This window comes from Pongo pygmaeus, chromosome 15, assembly GCF_028885625.2.
Source record: "Pongo pygmaeus isolate AG05252 chromosome 15, NHGRI_mPonPyg2-v2.0_pri, whole genome shotgun sequence".
NCBI classification, from domain to species: Eukaryota; Metazoa; Chordata; class Mammalia; order Primates; family Hominidae; genus Pongo; species Pongo pygmaeus.
In genome coordinates, this window is record NC_072388.2 from 84435192 (window position 1) to 84441316 (window position 6125).

Here is a 6125-nt window from a genome sequence, read left to right on the forward strand (position 1 = left end):
ACACACCCTCCTCTCAGACACGCAGGATGCAATCATAAATATTTCTGTTATTACATACAAGTGATGGCAGGAGGTGAGTGATGGTGATGAGAAGGAGAAGATGAGAAGGAATGGCTGGTGTTCTTGTCAGATATGCCGCAGCCTGGCAAACATTTGTCTCTCGGCCCCTCCTCTATTTTATTATCCACTACTTACTTCTCTGAAACATCCTACTTCCAACGTTAACCCAGAAGCATATTTTTAAAAAAATCCTTTCATCTGCAGAAATATCCATCCATAGGAAAGATAATGGCTTTTTTAATTCTATTTTCTTTTTTTGAGACAGTCTCCCTCTGTTGCCCAGGCTGGAGTGCAGTGGCACGATCTTGGCTCACTGCAACCTCTGCCTCCCGGGTTCAAGCGATTCTCCTGCCTCAGCCTCCCAAGTGGCTAGGGTAACAAGCATACGCTAACATGCCCAGCTAATTTTTGTATTTTTTGTAGATGCTGGGTTTTGCCATGTTGGCCAGGCTGGTCTGGAGCTCCTGGCCTCAAGTGTTCTGCCCACCTGGACCTCCGGAAGTGCTGGGATTATGGGCTTCAGCCACCATGCCCAGCAAGACAAGGGCTTTTTAACATCCATTTAGATGTATACACATGACAAAGTTATTTACATAAGATACTGTATGGTGAAAATACAGCTTTAGGGGAGTGTGTGTGTGTGTGTGTGTGTGTGTGTGTATGTGTGTGTGTGTGTGTTTAAGTTCTAGATGTCAAACACTTCAGTAAATTGGCCTATGCAAACCACGTATATGTCCACTGCCTCCGGTATGATTAAACCTGGGGGATAAAACATTCTGAGATTCCCAGGCTCTGCATCTGTCACTAATAATTGTAAATAATATACATGATGCTAGAATGTGCATTACGCTTTCAATCTGGTTTTACATCTGAAATGTTTCTTATATAAACTGCCACATCGTCCAATGATCAGCAATTATAGTAAATCAAATTCAGTACCAAATTCTTTTACCTTTCCTAATGGCAGAAGGAAATGTCTTCCTCACCCTGAACATCAAAAACATCCACGATGACCTGCCTGTAATAATGTCATCAAAAGTGCACGGATCACACCAGAAAACACATGAAATGAATTTTCATCTATGGCATTGCTTCCAGATAAAACTGTCATGAAAAAAAATAGTTTTTCAGTGGCTGTAAAAGAGAATATGGAAAAGATATTTACCCTGCATCTATTTCTTCTTATCCTTCATCATCTCTCTGACTGCCTGTTTAATTGTCAACCTGTCTCTTGAGTTTCATACCCTTCCCAAATGTGTTTTCCCCCTCTGCCTTATCTCTTCAAAGCCATCAGTCACACAGCAGATTTGTAATGAACTTGCTCTCTGCCAAGGCAAAAAAAAAAAGGTGACATCATTTTCAAAAAGGGGGAGATCAGCACTTTAATCTCAGTGAGACAGAAAATAGAACAAAGGAAATGCCTGGCAGGAGTAAAAGGGGGAAAAGTTGGGGATGGAGAGCAGGCTTTCTTTGCTTCTCCATGCTTTGTACACTGAGCTTTAGAAATTTGGAAACCATTTGTTTTCCATTCTCATTGTGTCCTGCTGGCCATTTATGGTCTTGTCCAGAATAATTACTAGAAAAGGAGCATGGCATTCTCTCTCTCTCTGCTTTTGTGAGTTTGGTGGGATGGGCTGAGGGTAGAATCCTTAAATGCTTATTACAGAGTTTTGACATGGAGGCAGCATTTCAAAATTTTCTTGTGAAGTAGCTAACTCATGCATCTGGTCGGACAGGTGTATTCTAGCTGTGTACAAATTAAAGCTGAAATAAGAATGCAGAGTTATGATGGTGGAAAAAAGAAGGAGCAAGCATATTGCTTTAAAGAGCTGAAGATCCCATCAGACTAAATTATAGACATATGTATCAAAGGTAATGTGGAAATCAGCTCTGAAGGCTCAGAGGCTAAGGCATTAAAACAGCTGTTTACAATAACTTGGGATATATAATCAGAATGATTTTATAAAAAACATAATTCTCCAAATTAATCAAGCTGAAGAGAAATGTGGGTTCTCTCCATTTACCTGGGGGCCATGTGCTGGAGATTATCAAATATGTACCATTTGTAAGAGAAATGTGATGAATCACCCTAGATAAAATGAGAGCAAAAGCTTTATTTCTAAAATGAAGCTGGTGTAGCATTAGAAATGTGTGTTGGGCATGAACCTCCCAGGTCACAGGCTCAGATGTGCCAAGAATGTAGCTTTATTTTTCTGTTACTTGATTTCTGTCCTGGAATAGTCACTGTTTCTCTTATCAAAAATCCGAAACTGAAGTCAGTTCTGGGGAAACTCATTCAGCTCCAGATTTTACTCTTGCTCCTATTTCCCTGTATTGATTCAAATTCCATGAATTTTTTACAGTGTCCAAGTCCTGGCCCAGTCCCACCTGTATAATCCTTCATCTACTAGGGTATGTACTACCCTGTCGGGTTTCCTGTCTTAGCACCTCTCATCTCGCCCCAGCCAAGCATCCAATTTCCTATGGTATCACTGGTTGACATTTCAGAGGTAACCCTGAGTCACTGGCATCACTATCATGAAGTATTATTAGCTCTTATGGCCATTTCTCAGCCACTTTCACATCCCTCAGCATGGTGGAAACCACAAGAAACTTCTGGATGCTCTTCTCGTCCACTTTCTGGTTCCAAGTCTGGTGAATGGAAACTCGAAGACCATTAGAGGACTATTCAGTCTGCCTAGATTGAACAGACCACATTTTCTACTTGTGGCTGCCACATCACTCAGGCAGGACAGGAGATGAAGGCAGTGGAGTCTTAACAGGCTTTTGCTTCCCACTTTCCATCCAGGCAAGTAATGCACTGACCCATAGATGATTGGTTAGCTCTAGGTCCCAACCATCAATCTGGGATGCGGTCCAGAGAGGGAAGATGCAGCAGAGCTTGCAGCCCTTTCTCAGATATCCCCATAACCATTTCACTCAACTGCTTTCCTTGATGACGCCCCTCTTTTCTCCCAACCCAGATGCATAGTGTCTCTTCTGTAATTGGGAAAACAGAGGGAGAAAGTTTACCTCCGGTCTGTTACTTAAAACTTGTGTCATCAAGCCCATGGTTTTTAATATTCAAAACTTCAGACTTTCAAACAAAAATTAAATTTTTCTTCCATAAAAATTGTCTCTATAGTATTTTGAGATTATATTTTAAAAGTTTTAAAAACTGAGTTTTTATCTTTTATTTCTTTTGATATTTCTGATATACATATATATATATACTCAAAACAGTAGCAGATAATTTCAGGAAGTATTATATACTAAAGTTCCAAAATACTATTTTTTCCATCTATAATTCTTTACCTACCAAAAAATAATATGGATATGTATATATGTGAGTCTTGCCTTTTTATCTTGCCCTCCTCTAAGAAAGAGGAAATTGGATACTTGACTTTAATCTATTTCTCTAGAATAGTAAATTCTATATAGGGCAAAGTAGAGTATATATCCAAAGTAGAATATAGTCATCCCTCAGTATCGATTGAAGACTGGTTCCAGGACCCCCTACAGATAGTAAAATCTACAGATGCTCAAGTCACTGACATAAGGTGGCATAATATTTGCATATAACCTAAGCACATCCTCCCATATACTTTAAATCATCTCTCAATTACTTGTAATACATAATAAATGTAAATGCTATATAAATAGTTGTTATACTCTATTGTACAAGGAATTATAACAAGAAAACAGGTCTGTACATGTTTAGTACAGACACAATTTTTAAGAAATATTTTCTATCTGCAGTTGGTTATGTCCACGGATGAAGAACCCATGAATACAGAAAGCCAACTATACTCTATACTGAGGTCCTCAAGACTCAGTAGGTAAATCCACACAAGGGAGTCAAAATATGTAATCAAGAGATTTAATTCATTGGCTCAACAGTATCCTATGGACCGGTGCCATTCTAGGAAGGGTTTTGTCCAAACAGAGTCCAGTTGAAGCCCTAAGAACCTCTTAGGGATTGGTACTAAGAGAATCCAAAGTTATACTGTAGTTAATGGCAGGCACTTGAGTTAAAAGACCATGTGAAATTCGACCAAATGGACACAAGATGAGTCCATAGAACACATAAACACAGCTGGAGTTGAGGAGAGGAAGTAGGAAGAGTGACGTGGATCAAGAGAAAGCAAAGGATAAGAGCTGTGGAAATCATGGCAGAAAAATAGAGGTGAGAGACTGAATTACTGGCTCCTTAATTGCAATTGCATTTGCTCTCTGGGTCCCCATTCTTTTCTTCTTTTTCTCCATAGATTCTACTAGTAACCAACATACGATATATTATGACATATTATATCATGTATTTTACGTGTTTGTTTATTTACTATTTCCATACATGCACACACACACACACACACAAACACATGCAAAGATTATAGAATCCACAGAGAAGGAATTTTTTAGTTTGTTTTGTTCACTGGTGTTTCCCTTGCTCCTTAAAGAGGTGACAGAAATTTCAATAAATGCTTGTTGAAGGAAAAAAGAAAGAGAAAAGAAAGGAAGAAAAGAATGAGGTGGAAGGGAAGAAAGAGAGCAAGAGAATGAATGAAAAATTGCTTGATTGTTAATTCCCCAGACTCAAGAGTACTACTGTCTGTACTTCCTGCTTGTGGATTCTATGATGTTCCCCATTTTCTTTTCACTTGCTTCCTTATCTTGACTTGAATTAGTTTAAATGTGTTTCTCTTTTGTAGAGTGAAACAAACCCTCACAACAATAGGTGTAGTGAGCAATCCTAGTCGGTTTGCAGACCCTTTTCTTTATTTCAGGCAGAATAGCAAACATTACCATCCTTAAATTATCTTTAAACCTCATTATTAAAGCTGACCATGTGGTAGTCATAAGCTTGTTGGAAGAGCATGACCAAGAGTGCTGATTCACAAGGGAAGATGTTTTTAAAAATAATAATAATAAAAAGAATGAAAAAATACATACATTATATCCACAGGGATCACAGGGATGTTGCTCATAGCTGCCTGCAAAGTAGTATATTCAGCTTCTAGATAGAGTTATATAGAATGAGGTTGAATAAGGAAAGAAGTGCCTCCCACTCATAGAGTTAGAAAATATATAGCCTTTGCAAAAAGTACAAAGGAGGATTCATAGACTCCGGAGTAGTTTGGTGTTCCCACAAGTACCGTGTGTCTCATATAGGAACTTGAGAAGATGGAAGACTCAGTTCATGGCAAGCCATAAAAACAGAAGACTAAGTGAATTCATCTTGTAATTTGTTTTATCTCAAGATTTATAGAAGCAGTTCTACCTAATGCACAAATCTTTTTTAGTTTTGTTCTCTTTCCTTTTTTCCCTTCTCAGTTTTAAACTTTCTATGATAGGTGGTCTTGGAAAGTGCTGAATTAAGACTTGGCAAAGTAAAGTCCTATGTATTTGGCTGGTCCTTCAGTTCTAAGAGTCTCACAAGCTAGCATCTCACATATGTGTGAGAGACTAAAGATCAAAGTAGTAGTAACACATGCTCACAGATACACTCACAAATGAGAGACTTACATACACAGAGATACAAACATGCATACACACTACTACCCTTTTGTACTTTAATGTGATTTAGTTTGGGAAAGCACTGCTTCTGTACCTAAACAAATTCTTCTTTGTAGCAAAATGCTTATGTATTCGAGCAGGACACAAAACCAAATAAATCCAAGGTGGGATTTATTTTGTAATAAAGGGCAGGGATTATCTATTGAGTTTCAATAACATTTGATAACAGGTTTGACATCAAAATATGTTAGTGGACGTTTAGTCTGTTTTCACACTGCTGATAAAAACGTACCCAAGACTGGGCAATTTACAAAAGAAAGAGGTTTATTGGACTTATAGTTCCACATGGCTAGGGAGATCTCATAGTCACGGCAGAAGGTGAGGAGGAGCAAGTCACATCTTAGGTGGATGGCAGCAGGCAAAGAGAGAGCTTGTTCAGAGAAGCTCCCGTTTTCAAAACCATCAGATCTCATGAGACCCATTCACTTATGAGGACAACCCGGGAAAGACCCACCCCCATGATTCAATCATCTTCCCCTGAGTCCCTCCCA